This window comes from Nycticebus coucang, chromosome 13, assembly GCF_027406575.1.
Source record: "Nycticebus coucang isolate mNycCou1 chromosome 13, mNycCou1.pri, whole genome shotgun sequence".
NCBI lineage: Eukaryota > Metazoa > Chordata > Mammalia > Primates > Lorisidae > Nycticebus > Nycticebus coucang.
Window position 1 is genome coordinate 61021919 of NC_069792.1, and position 17559 is coordinate 61039477.

Below are 17559 nucleotides of genomic sequence, written 5' to 3' on the forward strand. Positions count from 1 at the left end.
ATTTGAGATTAAAATTTTAAACTAGTCAGACCCTTACTAATCAAAAGTGACTCCAAAAGTCGTAGCATTTTTCCAAAGGCTATAGTTAAGAGATAAGAAAAAAAAAAGGGAGATTAGGGAACTCATGCTTCAAAGGAAGTTTGTTTTTCTTTTTTCTTTTTTTGACACAGAGCCTCAAGCTTTTGCCCTGGGTAGAGTGCTGTGCCATCACAGCTGTCAGCAACAGCTGACATATCTTGAAGAGAACTCCTGGGCTCAAGCGATTCTCCTGCCTCACCTCTCAAGTAGCTGGGATTACAGGTACCCACCACAACGCCTGGCTATTTTTTGGTTGCAGCCATTATTATTGTTTGGCGGGTCCAGGCTGGATTTGAACCTGCCAGCTCAGGTGTATGTGACTGGTGCCTTAGCCACTGAGCCATAGGCACTGAGCTAGAAGTTTGTTTTTCTTAAAAAAAAAAAAAAAAAAAAAAAAAAAATAGGGCAGCACCTGTGGCTCAAAGGAGTAGGGCACTGGCCCCATATGCTGGAGGTGGCAGTTCATACACAGTCCAGGCCAAAAACTGCAAAAAAAAAAAAAAAAAAAAAGCCATTTCAGGTATCTACCCAATGAATTACAGCCATTTTAAATGTTATTTATACCTCCTGGTAGGATGAATCCTCAAACTGCTAGCAAAAAACATCACAGCTGGGCTCGGTGCCCTCAGTGGTTAGGACGCTGGCCACCTGCACTGGGGCTGGCAGGTTCAAGCCCAGCCTGGGCCAGCTAAACAACAATGACAACTACAACAAAAAAATAGCCAGGCATTGTGGTGGGCACTATAGTTCCAGCTACTTGGGAGGCTGGGGCAAGAGAATTGCTTAAGCCTGAGAGTTAAAGGTTGCTGTGAGCTGTAAGGCCATGACACTCTACCCAGGGTGACAGTGAGACTCTGTCTCCAAAAAAAAGAAAAGAAAAAAATCACAGCTGAAACTATTCTTTAAGTTCAAGTATAAGTTGATATATCCCCAACTTCACACACACACACAAAGTAAAAGCTTACCCATGATAAATTTTCAGGGGACAGATGTAATCTGCCTGTACTTTGGTTTATTTCAGTATGTATCTGTGCTTAGACACAGCCAATATCTTTGCTAACTACTCCTGCTCTGCCCACCTTAAATTTGGGATACTCTAGAAATCCACTTTTGGTAACCTTACTTCAGAGCTCTCTCTGGTTGATTTCACATACTCTTCCTACACCAAATATTCCCAAATTCATAGCTCCATCCATGTTTTCAACTACCTAGTGTATTTACATGTCTTCCAGCCATTATAAAGTTAATACACCCATAAGAGAACTCACTAGCCCATCTTCCACATCTAACCTCTCAACTTGTTCTTCCCTTTTTTATTTTTTATCTAAAATAATGGCAACATCATCGATCTAATTTTCTAAATCAGCAACCTTCTTCTTCACTCAGTCCCTAATATATAACTGATTATCAGACCTAATTTGATAATTATTCCCCTGATAAAAATTCTGTATTAGTTATCCATTGCCCACAGGATTAGGGCTATATGCTAGAAGCCTCACCTTGGCAGTTAAAACCTTTATAACCTACATCACTACTGCATCATCTCTGTTCAGTGGATATCATTGCTTTTAGGACCTGTACTCTGGCCCAGTTGAAGAGTACATAAAAGTCCTCTATGTCACAGAGTAAGCCAACTCACTCTGGACCCTGCACCTTTGCCTGCCCCGTGTCTGAACCTTAATTTTATTCTAAAAGTCTTCAGTTTTGTTACTATCCAGAGTTTGGATTCAGGGCCACGAATAACCCATTTCCTCTTGTTTGTGATTAATGGCTGTATCTTCTGGCTAAACCTAATGGCTGTATCTAATGGCTGTATCTTCTGGCTAAAGCTAACCTCTTCACTAATGGCTCAGTAATAGTATAATTATGAAGTAATGCAAAGCAAACTCTAAAGTCAGGTTTCCTGGGTTCAAATTTTGGTTCTACCACTTACATAATATGAGATTTTGACCACTGAACTTAACCTTTCTGTACCTTTGTTTCATAAGTTGTTTAATATATATATATATTTATAGTACTTCTCAGCAAAAGATTTCCTGAATTATCAGAAAAAGTGCATTAAAAATTATAACATGGGGGAGGAGCAAGATGGTGGCCGAGTAACAGCTTCCTTGCAACTGGGCCTGGTGAGACTGGGGAGAGAAAACCCCAGGCATCTCTGGCTGGTGGAATCTTGGAATCTGCCCAGAAACATCCCTTTGGGGAAACAGGGAGTCAGCAAGAGACTTCTGGACCCCATGAGGAGGACAAAAGCAGTGGAGAACTGGCAAGTGGTTGCATGTGGTCGTTAGGTCTAATCCTGTTGGTAGCTGTAAGTACAGCAGCAGTGAGATTGCAGACTGGAAAGGCCTTACCTGTGAGCTGTTTCGTTTTTTATTTTTTATTTTTTTTGGATTTGGCACTCAGTTGAACAACCTTAGGAGAACTTGGGCAAGAGAGTGGAGGACTTTAAGCATTGTCTAGGGCCCCAGACTGAGCCGCTGAGCCAAACGGAGTTAATAGTGTTCGGCTGTGGGCCATGAGGAGCCATTGTGGGAGAACTGCCCCAGCAAGCTCTGCCCTTAGGGTCACAGAGCAAGGATCAGGTGGGAGACCTCGGGCAAGTAACCTGGTGATTGAACAGTCTACAGGTGGGGACTGAGACACCTTACAGCCTTGGCCCTCAGGGGATAGAGTGAGATCGGTTTTGGCATACTGGGTAAGTGGACAGCCACTTCAGGAGTGATCCCAGTGACAAGTACTTTCCTGGGAAAGCTTCTGCTTAGTCAAAGTTAGTAGTTTAAAGTGCCTTTTATGTGGGCTGAGGAGAGATTTAGGCTCTCCACCCTGCGGGTTTGAGAAATATGAGTCTCCATCTCATATAGCCGTATCAACATTGTGATTAACATCTCATACCCCAGAAGATCACCTGTTGCCCAGACAATATTCAGCAAGATATATATATACTGCTTTGTTTGGTTTCTTTTCTTTTCTTTTTTTTTTAATTTCAACATTTCCCCTCTAGATTTTTCCTTTTTTTTCTTTCTTTCCTTTCTTCATTTTTCTAGTTTAAATGTAATTTTCCATTGTTGCCTTCTTTAACAACTAGAACTTCATTTTTGCTAGTGTTTCTACCCCTATTTTGGTCCCCCCCCCCCATTTTATATTGTAAAGTTTTCTGTTTGCTTGTTTTGGTTTGATTTATAGTGTTCCTGTCTTTCCTCTCTACTTGGTGGAAGTGGGGTACTGTGTCCGAACAGGCTAGCAAAGAGCTGCTAACCTCAAGGGAACCACCCAACCAGGCACCCCCAGAGGTTGGGGGTTTTTAAGGTTGGGTCAAAGTACCCTATTGTACATCTATATTGCGCCTGTCTCCCTCTTTGTGTCTCTCTTCTTTTTTGTCAATATTCCCTCTTACTCACCCCCTTTCCTTTCTCTTTTTTCTTTTCTTTTTTCCCTTCTTGCTCTCCAACCTTCTCATCCTCTGGTCCTGTACCAAAAAGACTCATTCAAACCCTAGTCCAGAGGCACAGTGGCACGGTAACTTAAAGAGCAAGAGAAATGAAAGGAAAATTAGGGCAAGGAAACAGATAAAAGAAAAACACTCACAAGGAAGAATCAGCAGAAAAATCTTGGCAACATGAAAAACCAGTCCAGAGCAACCCCCCAAAGGACCATGAGATAGCTAATGCAGAGGATTCCACCTATAAAAAAATGTTAGAAATGATAGTAAGAGAATTTAGAATACAGATGATGAAAACAATGAAGGAAATGATGGAAACAATGAAGGAAACTGCTGATAAAGGGGAAAATAACCAAAAGGAAATCCAAAAACAGAATCAAATAAGAGATGAATGATATGAAGAATATAGAAAGGATATAGTAGAGCTGAAGGAACTGAAGCAGTCAATTAGGGAACTTAAAGATGCAATAGAAAGTATCAACAACAGATTAGACCATGCAGAAGAAAGAATCTCAGAGATACAGGACAAAGTTCTTGGGATAACTCAGATAGTTAAAGAGGTAGAAAAGAAGAAACAGAAAGCAGAACGTTCACTGACAGAATTATGGGACTTTATGAAACGTTCAAACATATGAATTATAGGTATCCCAGAAGGGGAAGAAGAATGCCTCCAGGGGAATGGAAGCCATACTAGAGAATAGTATAAATGAAAATTTCCCAAATATCACCCAAGATTCTGACATACTCTTTTCAGAGGGATATTGGACCCCAGGTTGCCTCAACTCTAACAAAGCTTCTCCAAGACACATTGTGATGAGCCTGTCCAAAGTCAAGACAAAAGAAAAGATTCTTCAAGCTGCCAGGAGTTAGTGCCAGTTGACCTACAGGGGCAAATCCATCAGGGTAACTGCAGACTTCTCTAATGAAACTTTCAAGCAAGAAGACAATGGTCATCTACCTTTAATCTACTTAAACAGAACAATTTCCAGCCCAGAATTCTATAGCCTGCAAAGCTAAGCTTAAAAATAGACAGAGAAATTAAATCTTTTACTGATACACAAACATTGAGGCAATTTGCCGCAATAAGTCCAGCTCTACAGGAAATACCTCAAGCTGTTCTACACAATGACCATCACAATGGATCAATAGCAAAGTAAGAACTCAGAAATTAAAGGACAGAACCTAACTTCCATACTGATGCAAAAGATAAAACCAAGCAATGGACTCTCACAAATAAGATGAATAGAACACTACCACTTATCAATTATCTCAGTAAATGTTAATGGCTTGAATTCCCCACTGAAGAGGCATAGATTGGCTGACTGGATTAAAAAACACAGCCATCCATTTGCTGTCTGCAGGAAACACACCTCACTTCAAAAGACAAATTAAAACTCCGAGTTAAGGGTTGGAAGACAATTTTTCAGGCAAATAAAATTCGGAAGAAAAGAGGTGTTGCAATCTTATTTTCAGGTACATGTGGATTTAAAGCAACTAAAGTCAAAAAGACAAAGATGGTCACTTTATATCGGTCAAAGGAAAAATACAAGAAGACATTTCCTTTTTTTGCAGTTTTTGGCTGGAGCTGGGTTTGAACCCACCACCTCCGGCATATGGGGCCAGCGCCCTACTCCTTTGAGCCACAGGCACCACCCAACAAGAAGATGTTTCAATTCTAAATATTTATGCACCCAACTTAAATGCTCCCAAATTTTTGAAACAGACCTTACTCAGTCTGAGCAATATGATATCCTATAACACCATAATAACAGGGGACTTTAACACTCCTCTTACAGAGCTAGACAGATCTTCTAAACAGAAATTAAACAAAGATATAAGGGACTTAAATGAGAAGCTAGAATAACTGTGCTTCATAGATGCATATAGAACACTCCATCCCAAAGATAAAGAATATACATTCTTCTCATTGCCCCATGGAACATTCTCCAAAACTGATCACATCCTAGGACACAAAACAAACCTCAACAGAATCAAAAGAATTGAAATTTTACCTTGTATCTTCTCAGACCAGAAGGCACTAAAGGTGGAACTCAACTCCAACAAAAACATTCAACCCCACACAAAGGCATGGAAATTAAACAACCTCTGTTGAATGACAGTTGAGTGCAGGAAGAAAAAAAAAAAAACAGGAAATCATTAACTTCCTTGAGCATAACAACAATGAAGACACAAGCTACCAAAACCTGTGGTGTACTGCAAAAGCAGTTCTGAGAGGAACATTTATCGCTTTAGATGCCTACACTCGAAAAACAGAAAGAGAGTGCGTTAACAAACTCACAAGCCATCTTCTGGAATTGGAAATAGAACTATCTAAGAGATCAATGAAACTGAAAACAAAAGAATCATTCACAAAATTAATGAAACAAGGAGTTGGTTTTTTAAAAAAATAAATAAAATAGATTGGCCAAATTAACTAGAAATAGAAAAGTAAAATCTCTAGTAACCTCAATCAGAGTGATAACGGGGAAATAACAACTGATGCCACAGAGATACGAGAGATCACCTCTGAATACTACCAGAAACCCTATGCCCAGAAATTTGACAATGTGAAGGAAATGGATCTATATCTGGAATCACACCCTCTCCCTAGACTTAGCCAGGAAGAAATAGACCTCCTGAACAGACCAATTTCAAGCATTGAGATTAAAGAAATAATAAAAAATCTTCTAACAGGGTGACGCCTGTGGTTCAAAGGAGTAGGGCGCTGGCCCCATATACCGGAGGTGGTGGGTTCAAACCCAGCCCCAGGCAAAAAAAAAAAAAAAAATGCCCTGGTCCGGATGGCTTCATACTGGAATTCTATCAAACCTTCGAAGAAGAGCTTATTCCCGTACTGCAGAAATTATTCCAAAAAATTGAGGAGGAAGGAATCTTCCCCAACACGTTCTACGAAGCAAACATCACCCTGATACCAAAACCAGGAAAAGACCCAAATAAAAAGGAGCATTTCAGACCAATTTCACTCATGAATATAGATGCAAAAATTCTCAACAAAATCCTAGCCAATAGATTACAGCTTATCATCAAAAAAGTTATAACATCATGATCAAGTAGGTTTTATCCCAGGGATGCAGGGCTGGTTTAACAAACACAAGTCCATAAACGTTATCCACCATATTAATAGAAGCAAAAATAAAGACCATATGATCCTCTCAATAGACGCAGAAAAAGCATTTGATAAAATCCAGCAACCTTTTCTAATTAGAATACTGAAGAGTACAGGCATACGTGGCACATTTCTGAAACTGATTGAAGCTATCTATGACAAACTCACAGCTAATATTTTACTGAATAGAGTAAAACTGAAAGCTTTTCCTCTTAGAACTGGAACCAGACAAGGTTGCCCTTTGTCACCTTTACTATTCAACACAGTGCTGGAAGTTCTAGCCAATACAATTAGACAAGACAAGGGAATAAAGGGCATCCAGATGGGAGCAGAGGAGGTCAAACTCTCACTCTTTGCTGACGATATGATTTACACTTAGAGAACCCCAAAAACTTAACCACAAGACTCCGAGAAGTCATCAGAAAATACAGTAATGTCAGGATACAAAATCAATGTTAAGTCACTAGCCTTTGTATACACCAATAACAGTCAAGATGAGAGGCTAATTAAGGACACAACTCCCTTCACCACAGCTTCAAAGAAAATGAAATACCTAGGAATATACCTAACGAAAGAGGTGAAGGACTTCTATAAAGAAAATTATGAAATCCTAAGAAACGAAATAGCAGAGGATATTAACAAATGGAAGAACATACCATGCTAATGGTTGGGAAGAATCAACATTGTTAAAATGCCTATATTTCCCAAAGCAATCTACCTATTGAATGCCATCCCTATTAAAATACCAACATTGTACTTTGAAGACTTGGAAAAAATGATTCTGCGTTTTGTATGGAACCAGAAAAAAACACGTATAGCTAAGGCAGTTCTTAATAATAAAAACAAAGCCAGGGGCATCAGCATGCCAGATTTTAGGCTGTACTACAAAGCTATAATGGTCAAGACAGCATGGTACTGGCACAAAAATAGAGACATAGACATTTGGAATCAAGTAGAAAAACAGGAAATGAAACTAACATCTTACAACCACCTAATCTTCCATGAACCAAACAAGAATATAACTTGGGGGAAAGACGCCCTATTCAATAAATGGTGTTGGGAGAATTGGATATCTACATGTAAAAGACTGAAACTGGACCCACACCTTTCTCCACTCACAAAAATTGATTCAAGATGGATAAAGGACTTAAATTTAAGGCATGAAACAATAAAAATCCTCCAAGAAAGCATAGGAAAAACACTGGAAGATATTGGCCTGGGGAAAGACTTCATGAAGAAGACTACTATGGCAACTGCAACAACAAAAATAAACAAATGGGACTTAATTAAACTGAAAAGCTTCTGTACAGCCAAGGGGACAACAACCAAAGCAAACAGACAACCTACACAATGGGAAAGGATATTTGCATATTTTGAATCAGACAAAATCTTGATAACTAGGATCTATAGAGAACTCAAATTAATCCACATGAAAAAAGCCAACAACCCCATATATCAATAGGCAAGAGACATGAATAGAACCTTCTCTAAAGAAGACAGATGAATGTCTCAGAAACATGAAAAACTGCTCATCATCCCTAATTATTAGAGAAATTCAAATCAAAACCACACTGAGATACCATTTAACCCCATCGAGAATGGCCCACATCACAAAATCTCAAAACTGCAGATGGTAGTGTGGGAGTGGAGAGAAGGGAATACTTTTACACTGCTGGTGGGACTGCAAACTAATACAACCTTTTTGGAAGGAAGTATGGAGAAACCTCAAAGCACTCAAGCTAGACCTCCCATTTGATCCTGCAGTCCCTTTACTGGGCATCTACCCAGAAGGAAAAAACTCCTTTTATCATAAGGACACTTGCACTAGACTGTTTATTGCAGCTCAATTTACAATCGCCAAAATGTGGAAACAGCCTAAATGCTCCCCAACGCAGAAATGGATTAACAAGCTGTGGTATACGTACACCATGGAATACTATTCAGCCATTTAGAAAAATGGAGACCTTACACAGCCTTTGTATTAACCTGGATGGAAGTGGAACACATTGTTCTTAGTGGAGAGAATGGAGAAGCATGGGGGGTGGGGGGCGCCTCTGGCTCAAAGGAGTAAGGTGCCGGGTCCCATATGCTGGAGGTGGCAGGCTCAAACCCAGCCCCAGTCAAAAACTGCAAAAAAAAAGTTTCTTTGTTAAGAATCATGAAAATGCCTGGGTGTAGTGATTTACACTTGTAATCCACTGCTTTGGGAGGCTGACCCAGGAGGATGGCTTAAAGCCAGGAGTTTGACACCAGCCTGGGCAATATAGTGAGATTTCATCTCTACAAAAAACATTTAAAAATTAGCTGGGTTTCGTAGTCCAAACTCCTCAGGAGGCTAAGGTAGGAGGATTGCTTGAGCCCAGGAGTTCAAAGTTGCATTATACTCCAATCTGGGCAACACAGAAAGGCGGTCTTTTAAAAAAGAAATCATGAAAATATATCTTCCAAATAAATTAATGAAATTAAGATAACTCTTTTCCAAGATACTTCTATCTGATATAATATCTAACATCAGTTTGATACCCTCTTTCACTTATCTCCTTGAGATATGTCAATAGCAGAAGAAAACTGCCAAACAAGACTACCTTGGGTTTGAATAAAGACAACTGGTTTTGGATTGAAAAAAAAAGGATGTTATCTATTGAAAAAATCTTCCAACATGAAGAATTCAATCTAATAAAGGCTTTCTATTTTAATGAGAGCAGTACTATGGAAAAGGCTGCCAATCTAATTATACAACAAGAGAAAAAGGTGTCGGTATTAGATCAACCAGACCAACAAATGGAATAGTCTCCCAAAGAATTATATACATACTTCTTACTGTGAAATACATACGTGAGAAGATGGAAGTCAGTTATAGAAAGGTTTGTGATACTGAACTACTATGTATGAAAACCTGAATTAAGTATGACATTTTCAGATTTAAAGAAATTTCATTTATGACAGCTGAAATAAGAAACTATTCTATTATCAAAGATATGAATTACTAGTTACCTATCAGTTGTAACAACTTATTTGAAATCTAACAGTTTATTTGTTTCAAGGAGTAAACACTGGGGCATCAGTCTTAAATTATTAATAGAAGATCATAAATTAGATCGCCCATTCTTTGATCCTCAGTTACACTATTTGTTAACACATCTTTTGATAAAATCACTACAACAGTCCCCTCCCCAATGTTTAATGCCTAAACATGCAAAATGAGGTTATGAACAGAAAACCCACATAGTCAAAATAACTGCCTCAGACATCAACATTAGCTATAACATATGCTTAGAGTACAACATCTTTGTTTTAAAATGCAAAGTAGACAATTTTCAACAATCTTCTAAATAAATGACATTTAAAAAAGAACAAATTACTGTGAGGAAAGTGTGTGCTTTTTAGAACTCTCTTTGGTAAGCCATTTTTCTTTTTGCCGTGTGCTTTACACCTTAATAAATTACAACATGGTGACAAGAAACCACATACTGCACCTGTGCTTTCCATCCTAATTAATCCAGCAAGTACAGCCCTGCTTACTTTAATTTGTAAAGGAAATGATGATATAATGAGTTTTAACGCAAGGCATTAATTACCTAAATAAGCAGAAATAGCTTAATGTTTCAATAGACTTTGCCTAAATACAACCACCAAATTAAATTTTCAGAAATTGTAAAGTCTTAACAGCATAGTCAGGAATAAGAAAGAGAAATGTTCATTCTGCCCCAGCTGGCTAAATGGATTAAATTCTACTGCACAAAAAGGCCAGTATAGCACTTCAGAGACACTAAAATTTTTGTTGTCTTTACTACAGAATCAATTAAACCCAGAGAAACCCACTGACTAATCAACTATTAACATTATTTTCTCCTTGTACTTATTATCTTTTAAACATGCCACTTTCCTTTCAAAACAAAGGTTATGGCTATCTTAAATGCCTCAGGAGATTGATAGTCAAAAATCTCATAAAAATTCTACATGGACCTAGATAATCACATGACACAACTGTGCACACGCCACACCATCTGCTGGATGTGACTGCCAGCACAGATTTCGTGAGCTGGCAACGGACTGAAATAGTCAAGAATTCTGCAAGTATTTCAAAGTGCAGACTTCTCATTAATTTTAATTTCCTGTTGGCTCTACAAGGAATGAGTGAGTAGTGAAAGCACAATGTGCCACATACACTCAACTCCATGCCACATGTACACCTGTAATCATAAACTCTTATCCAGGGCTATCCACTGGAACATTTGGGATTTCATGTGTTTATTTCTTCTTTAGCCTAGAAGAAATAAATCTGAAATATCTACAGTTATCTTTTTATACGTTGTTAAGTCTTGAAAACATCTGGAAATACTTGACAATAATCATTTAATTAATGCAAAGCTAATCGATGACAATATGCTTAAATATTTCACTCAGCTGAACTAGTTTCCTCAGTCCACAGAACTAGGAGTGATGAGAACAAGCAGTTGTTTGACTAAGGAGTACACTACAAGAGAAACTTTTAGCCAACATCTCTTTAAAAAGCAAAAACATCATCTGTATTTAAACAGATTAAGCAGATGACAGCATACTGCTACACTGGTAAAAAACTGGTAGATAGTGCTGGCCTAAGTTTTTACTGTGAGGCTTTTTACTGGACCTATGTTGCTGCAGTGTTTGCATGCCCCTGTAGTCCACTGCTATCTCCAGCTGCTTTCTTCTTCCTTTACAACTGCTGGCTGTGTAGGAGGGTGAAAGACCCTGAGAAAGAAACATTTCTCCAGAACAAGCAAAGGTTCCTTTAAAATGCCCCAGAGGGCTCCAACAGCAGTGACTTTTGTTTTGTTTCCCTATAACCACACTGACTTGCCAAACCAGGAATCAGAGGTAGGACTGTAGAAAACCTACAGTAGGAAAGCCCCAGGTAAGTTTACACTTAGAGAACAGGGGTTTTGTTTTGTTTTGTTTTTGTTTTTTCCTCTGCCACAGTTATTGAGACTTTTTCTTTAGAGCTAACAGACACAAATCCTTTGAGGATTTGTGTCTGTTAGCTCTACAGAACAACATAAATTGAATATTTGAGAATCAGTAATCAAGAAATGTTAACTTATAATTGAATTTGAGTCAAAACCAAAAATGGCTGATTTATCTAATTTCTCTTATACACAAGTAATGATTGTCATTCCAATTTTTTTCTTTTAAAACAAATTTGGAACCAATGTAGTGGGTTAACAGATGGCTTTTAAAGATTTGTTCTTATTCCAAAATCTTTACATTACCCAAAATATATCTATTTAAATAAGATCCTGTACTTTCTGCAAAACATGATCTACATGCTCTTTATTTAACACTAAACAATCTGGATGCTAAAGCTGTTTGGAAATAATTCTAACAAAAACTGAAACATTAGGTTAGTGCTATAATAAACAGATTTGCCTTTTACATTTAGAAATCTTCATAGGCACACCCTAAACAAAACATTTTTTCATAGAGTTAAAATAATTGGTTCAATTAGCCCAAGTATTTTTAATCTCCTTTCTACTATAATCCCAAAATTGGTGACATCATAAATTATTTTATCATCTCCTTACATCTAGGAATGTAACATGAAACAACAATTCACAGAAAATCCAAAAGACAAATGATAATGATTTAAAAGAAAATACACAAATTATATTGCATACAGATTTCAAAATGAAATTTGCTTCCTCCTTTGCACATCTGTCTAGCAGGTGCCTTTCTGGGTAAGTTTTGTCCTTTAAGAATCTGCTCTGAATATCTCAAAAGACAATGATGCGTTCTCTCTCATTTTCCTTTTTTGAAACCTATTTTCCTTAAAGTAGAACAATAAGCCTTCTCCATCCCGAAAATATGGTCAATTTCAGCTTATTTTCAGCAACTTCTATTAAATAGACTTAGCAATCACACAAAATTCATTTCTCTTGGAAGGTAGCCTCAAGATATGTCAAAGAGGGAAAATAAACACATAAACCTTAGTACACTTTACACTCAATGAGTCACATTTTTTAACATTCGCTTTCTAATAAATGAGGGAATGAATAACACCAGATTTCCTTTATCATTAACAGCTGGTGTCTTAAGTGGAATCTATCTTTGTTCTTCGTCTATTCCTCCACTTCGTGAACAAAGTATTCCACCAAATTATTTACACTGTGCCCATCTATGCTTCCTGTCTCTACTACTCCCTTGGTGCTCCTGCACACTCTTTATCTTTTACCACACTCATTACTACTCTTAGCGATTCTTTATTCATCTCCTGGCGATGCTTCCTTTATTCATCTCTTATTCCTATTTACATTCCTCTCAGTAGCTATTACAAACATTTTCCACTTTCCTCAAAGTGCTGAGAGAGCTGAATAGTTCCAGTTGACAGGTGTAATAAATGTTGGGAAAGGAAAAACTGTTATAGTTGCTTCATCCCTCCCCAGCTCTCCTTTTCAGGCTATCTGCCCCTGAGTAAGTCAGAAAATAAAAAATTCTACAAAAAGTGGATGCAGGGGCGGCGCCTGTGGCTCAAGGAGTAGGGCGCCGGTTCCCATATGCCGGAGGTGGTGGGTTCAAACCCAGCCCCGGCCAAAAAAAAACCCACAAAAAAAAAAAAAAAAAAAGTGGATGCAGTCAAATAATCCTTTGAAGTCTCTTTCCTACGGTGAGAACATTTTCCTTTACTTTTTTGGTTACTTTTACCTTTTATCAATTAGTTCCTTACCTTAATTAACCAAAATAGTACTCTTCAATCTAGTAAATTGGCTATTTCCATTGAATAACCTTTTCTAATGCCTTGTACATATATTCCTGTATTTTTCTTTTCTTTTCCATTTTATGACTATTAATACATTATTTCAAACCCATGCCATATAACTGATTTCCCCTATTTTTAATCTGTTCCTCATCAATTAATCCTATATGCTATCTTCAAGATTAATATTCTTAAGATACTTCTTAAGTAATTCTCCAACTTAAAAACCTTCAGTGGCTTTCCACTGTGTATGAAATAAGAATTCAAACTATGTAATCTTGTAAGGCTTCCACCATCTGACCTGGACCTACCTTACCATTTTACCTCCCATATTATTCCAATTAACAACCATAAACTTGAAGGTCTCTACTTTATTGTCACCCATTACACCTTGTGCTTTCCTATCTCTGGGCTTTTCTTACACACATCATTCTTGTACTGCCTGCCTTCTGTCCTTCTGCTATCCATCTTTCAATGTTTAAACAAAGTCCTCCTCTACGTAAGTTTCATAAACTCTACCCTTCGCTAAATCTTCCTCTTATCCAAAACCAAAAAGCAATGTTTAAATTATTGCTCTGGAGTACAATTAACCACATTATTAATTCATATCTTGTCTTCTTAACAAATCAGTATATATACAAATTTGTTTTTACCCATATGGCCTGCACTGAAATGGCCATTATCAAAATCATTAATGAACTCTAATTTCCTAAATTCATTATAATTTCTGTTGAATTTTAGTTATCACACTTTCTAGTAGATTGTTTACAAAAAGGATTGCAATGTATCTTTCCATTATCATAGGACCCTGAGCAATATGGTTTTGCTCCTAGCATGAAGTGAATTTTATTTTCATATTCCTTGAATCTCTGAAGTGGCCTTCTGATATATTTTGAATAAGAGAATATGGCAATAATGATAATATCCAAGTTCTTTTTATCTCCTCTTGTGTATTTTTTTTAAGTACGGTAAAATATACAAACCATAAAATTAACCATTTATAAGTGTACAGTTGGGTGGTATTAAGTACATTCACACTCTTATACAACTATCACCACTATCCATCTCCAGAACTTGCTTTAATGTTGCAAAACAAAACTCTGTACCCATCAGAAAATAACCTCCCTATTTCCCACTCCTTCCAGCCCTTAAGAACCATCATTTTACTTTCTGTCTCTATGAATTTGACTACTCTAGGTAACTCACAAATAGAAGCATATAACATTTGTCCTTCAGTGACTGCCTTATTTCACTTAACATAGTATCTTCAAGGTTCATTCATGTGTAACATCACAGAATCTTCTTCCTTTCTACATTTTGTTTATCCATTCATCCATCAATGGACATCTGGGTTGCTTTCATCTTTCAGCTATTGTAAATAATGTTTCTATTAACATGGGTATACAAACATCTGTTCAAGTGCCTGCTTTCTGGTCAGTGTTCCCAGAACCATTTGCTGAAAAGACTGTCACTTAGCCCACTAGATGGTCTGGCACCCTTGTCAAAAATCATTTGACCGGGCAGCGCCTGTGGCTTAGTCCGTAGAGCGACGGCCCCATATGCCGAGGGTGGCGGGTTCAAACCCGGCCCCGGCCAAACTGCAACCAAAAAATAGCCGGGCATTGTGGCGGGCACCTGTAGTCCCAGCTACTCGGGAGGCTGAGGCAAGAGAATCGCTTAAGCCCAGGAGTTGGAGGTTGCTGTGAGCTGTGTGAATCGTTTGACCATTTACTTCTGAGCTCTCTGTTCCATAGGTCTATAGGAGGTCATTAACATTAACAATTAACAAACTCATCCTATAAGTACATTCCTTGGCCATCTGGTGACCATGGTGATATTCAGCAATTCTAGGACGAGTTTGCAAACATAATCGTCTGACTTATTGCATCTGTCTTTCTTCTAGTACCACACTGTTTTGATTATAGTGGCTTTTTAGTAAGTTTTGTAACCAGAAAATGAGACTTCCAAGTTTTTTTTTCTTTTTCAAGGTTTTAGACTATTTGGAGTCCCTTGATATTCCCTATGAATTTTAGAATGAATGTTTCTATTTCCACAAAAAATACCATTAGTATTTTGATAGAGATACAAGGAATCTGTACATTGCTTTGGGCACTATTAACATCTTAATAATATTAAAACTTCCAATTCATGAATATGAGATGTTTTTCCATATATTTAATTTATTCCCACAACATTTTGCAGTTTTCAGTATAAGTCTTTCACCTCCATGGTTAAAATTATTCCTAATGTTCATTCCTTTTGATGCTATTTGTGAACAATACTGTGCAGACTGCACGCTGATGTCAAAAGGTCTTGCAAAGTTCTTTTCACCCTCTTGGAATGCTGCTACTATCACATGAAAACCCTAGGCTTGCCTGATGGAGTCATTTGACATGGCCAATTGTTGAGTACAATGGCCAGATATATAAGAGCAGTGATTTTACAGAGACCATTCATCTCCATCAAGCTAGCAAATGACTACAGCTGAGAAACCCTGGGTGAGATTGGCAGAAGAATCACTTAGCCGAACCTAGCTAAACTGTTACCCCACAAAATTGTGGGTTTTAATGCAGGTAAAATAGTTATTTTAAGCCACTAAGTTTTAGAGTAGTAAAAAGACTAAAATAAAGTTAAATAATTTTATTTGCTACTTCTTGGATAATTTATTCATTACTTTGTGGTTCATTTCAAACTGTTTCCCTATTAACATTTATTCCAAGTAAGACAAGACAGAGTTCTTTGATGCTAAATACTATCTATTATTCATCATGTTCATGAATGGTTTAAAGCTTGAATGTCAGTATTCTAAATAATTTATAATTTCCCAAAAAGTAGATAACTTAAAATGAAATCTTACTAGAACTAGAAAAACAGCATTTACTCTTCTGATTGCTTATTACAATATTGAAAAAAATTAGGTAGATATTACAATTGATGTTTTCAGATTAACATGTGAATTATATTCCTAATATTTGCCAGCAATTAGTACTAAATTTATTGGGGATAGATTTTTGAAACTTTATTATCTGATCATTAAAAAACTCAAGTAATTGTAATATTTAGGAGAAAGGTACTTAAAATTAAAAATAGTTATAATCCCAAAGCATTTAGACTCATGTTATCTAAGCAAAATGACTGAATATTATTACTTAACAATCTGAACAATATATATCTAAAATTTATTTACTTATGAATATATTTATTAATAAAAATAACTATAAAGTGGCTCAAAGGGGTAGGGTGCTGGTCCCATATGCTGGAGGTGGCAAGTTCAAACCCAGCCCCAGCCAAAAACCACACACACACAAAAAAAACTATAAAGGGTTATTTTATCTGGGGAAAAAATGTTCCAGAACAGTATGTAAAAGTAACATTAGTATTTAAAACATACTAAAGCAAAAATTTAATCCATAAAAAGTTTCATTCTATTTAAGAACTCATTTTGAGAATTTATTCTCTCAAGTTCTGTAAATAATTACTTTAAAATAGTTCATCGGTATTCTATGCATCCTTTAAAAGAAATAACAGGCCAGTCATGGTGGCTTATAGCTAATTTTAGCATTTTGGAAGGCCAAGGAAAGAGGACCACTTAAGGTCAGGAGTTCAAGATCTCAGCCTTAACAACATAGCAAAAAAATACAAAAGAAAAAGAAAAAATAAATTATTAGGTGGGTGTAGCACAAATTACTCACGAGAGCAAAAGAAAAAGAAAAAAAAATTATTAGGTGGGTGTAGCGCAAATTACTCGCGAGAGCCCGTGAGTTTGAGGTTGCAGTGAGCTATGATCACACCATTATTGCCTCATGCTTGGGCAACAAAGTAAAATCCTGTCTCTTAAAAACAAACGAACAAGCAAACAAACAAACAAAAAACACCCCTGTAGTAAGAAGCAGGGCAAAAGAAATAAAGAGAAAATGTAACAAAATAGGTAAGGCATAGTTTTATCTTGAAGTTTAGATGCTACCTAGAAACAGGTCTATTATTTGTGACAAACCAAGTAGAATTAACACTCAAGTGAAACCAATTCAGTTAACTTTCAAAGTTGAAGCAAATTTCTCAAAGTCTATGTCATAAACACCTTTGCATCATTTATTTTGGTAACTGAGCTTCCTATCAGAAGTATCTCATATTTGTGTTATTGAAAACAGTTTTTGAAATAGATGTCCTTTTAGTTTTAAGGTA

At 37.0% G+C, this 17559-nt stretch overlaps 1 protein-coding gene across 2 annotated transcripts in view; it reads right to left on the bottom strand.

Annotated features, from left to right (window-relative positions):
* STK3 (serine/threonine kinase 3) overlaps positions 1–17559 on the bottom strand; it is a 393987-nt gene that overhangs the window by 89674 nt on the left and 286754 nt on the right. The gene's annotated exons all lie outside the window — the stretch shown is intronic.